Source organism: Kryptolebias marmoratus, linkage group LG10 (genome assembly GCF_001649575.2).
Source record: "Kryptolebias marmoratus isolate JLee-2015 linkage group LG10, ASM164957v2, whole genome shotgun sequence".
Lineage (NCBI taxonomy): Eukaryota > Metazoa > Chordata > Actinopteri > Cyprinodontiformes > Rivulidae > Kryptolebias > Kryptolebias marmoratus.
The window spans coordinates 2,401,253-2,403,587 of NC_051439.1; the positions used below are offsets into that span (position 1 = coordinate 2,401,253).

The 2,335-nt window shown below is 37.1% G+C and overlaps 1 long non-coding RNA gene across 1 annotated transcript; it reads right to left on the reverse strand.

Moving 5' to 3' along the window:
* Positions 1–1,277: 1,277 nt before the first annotated feature.
* LOC112449812 lies at positions 1,278–2,089 on the reverse strand. Its single transcript, XR_003038352.2, has 2 exons — positions 1,602–2,089; positions 1,278–1,405 (listed from the first exon to the last, which is right to left on the reverse strand). It is a non-coding gene; the product is annotated as an uncharacterized LOC112449812 (long non-coding RNA).
* Positions 2,090–2,335: the final 246 nt, after the last annotated feature.

Here is a 2,335-nt window from a genome sequence, read left to right on the forward strand (position 1 = left end):
AATTTGATGTGGTAGTAGTTGAGTCATTCAGAACATACTCTTAAGTGTGACATCTTGTGATATAAAATGAGGTTGTGCATAACATTACTCTCAAGGTTTGACCAAAATGACTGACTCCATAAGATCATCAATGTCTTAAACTTGCATGAAAGGCAGCTGGTGATATGCATTCCGTCATGGAGTACTAGACCTTTTAATAATATGATGCATTTTTGTGAAGAAGAGGGCCCAAATACAAGAGGCTCCAGAGGCAGGTTTATGACTTAAATCCAACTTTTTAATTCAGCTTAACAGAAACATGACACAAGGAAATCAACAATAAAACCACAAGTCTGAACATGCCTAGAGCAAAAAACTTACCAACCACCAGTAGAAACATGCCACAAGTATCAAACAGAAAACAAAATGACAATACTTTCTGAAAGTTTCATTACATTACCATCCAGTGGTTCATGAGACATTTTGGTGAAAACAGACACACACAGACCTGAGCAAAAACATTATCACTTTGCCTTTGACATTTGGTGGCAGGTGATAAAAATGTTCATAAACCACAACAGTATGAAAGCTTGAATCAAAATGCTTGGATATTTTTGGTCTCATAATTGGTATGTTTGGAAGCAATCCCCCTATTTCCAGCTATTCATGCCTGGTTAACCATTTCTCTTTGCCTTTTATCAGAAATGGGGTAAGATGTTTTCTTGTTAAACAGGTTATGTTATTGTGTGTGCTGTTGTACTGTGAACTGGGAATAATGTTCATAAATCACCTTCTGCTCAGGGGTAAATCATAACTAAAGGTATTTGGTAACATTTTCTGGAGTGGGAAATCTCAGTCTAGTCAAGCTAATTTTAAAAGCCATAAAAGATGATTTAACTTTTTGTAGATTTACTGGTTCTTTCTCTTGAGACTTATTCTGTTCCAGCTCTGTGGACTGTGTGAGGGAGCTTTATTAATGGGTCATGGGAGAATGGGCAGACTTGGATGACTAAGCACACAGCTCAGGGGTATTGCACATGGATGGGTGTTACCCTTTTTGGCAGCTGTTCTCTGGAGAGAGAGAAAAATAAAGTAGATTATAGTGTTCTGGTGTCTCACACAATCACTGTATCGTGTGTCACATTTAGAGATCAGGGTACTCTTGGGACCAACAAATTTTAAAAAAAACAAAACAACTTTTAATGTATGTCAAGGTTTTTGTTCTCTTTAAACCACCTTGGCTTCTGCCCAAACTTGAAAAAGGCTTGCTCTCATCAAAGAAACGCAGGAACCACTCATCTCAGCGACATCTTTTATTTATCTTTTCTTTTTTCCTTTGGATTCTTCCAACTGACAGTGCAAAACCATCATGACTTTACATGGAGTAGTCAAGATAGTTACACAAGTCACAGAGCAGGTTGAAAACCTACAAACAGATGAAACAAAGTCAATTTCAGATCACAATGAACTAATTAACTAGTTTTCCAGGAAATGTTAATTTACTTTTAAGTTATCAGTGAATAAACAAACAAACTACATTCCAAATACATAAACCCATTCCATCAACAAGGCTGATTTGGTCTTCTGAATGCAGATTAAATGATATAAAGTCCAGTTCCTACCAGTGGTGTCTCTGTGGAAGCTTGAAGCTGAGGCTCTTTGTCTGAAGAGATCATTAAGAGCACAGGTGTGCCAAGTTACCTTATAGGCTTCTGAAGGCCTGAGTGAAAGAGATGGGTGCGCTTGATTCTCTCTGATGCATGTGCCAATTGGGTGGAGATAGCAAATGCACCCACAAATGCACCATTTGCTGTTTTAACTTGACAGTGTAAACTTAGAAATTGTATAAAACAGATTTTGGGTTCATTAAATTCCCATTAATGATGTGATAATAACAACAACAACATTGTTGTTTCTATAATTATTCTGTGTTCTGTCTGTTGTTGTTTCTAAAATTGATATGTGAAAAACAAGAATTCATAGAGCTCTAAACCAGAAAAATAAAATCAAACACAACCAAAACCCCAATCTGTGACACTTTCGATATTGTTCTTTGCACTCAGAGATTTCTGCAGATTTTTAACATTTTTTTTATGATGATTTAAACCAGGGGTGTCAAACTCCAGTCCTTGATGGCTGTCCTGGGAGTTTTAGGTATTTCCCAACACCCCTGATTCAAATGGTTTAATTACCTCTTCACCAAATCATCAAGTTCTCCAGTAGCATGTCCATAAGTCATCCATTTAAATTAGGTGTTTTAAAGCCAGAACACATCTAAAACATGCAGGAGAGCGGCCCCTGAGGAATGGAGTTTGACACCCCTGATTTAAACTGTAGATAATAGGTCTACAGTCTT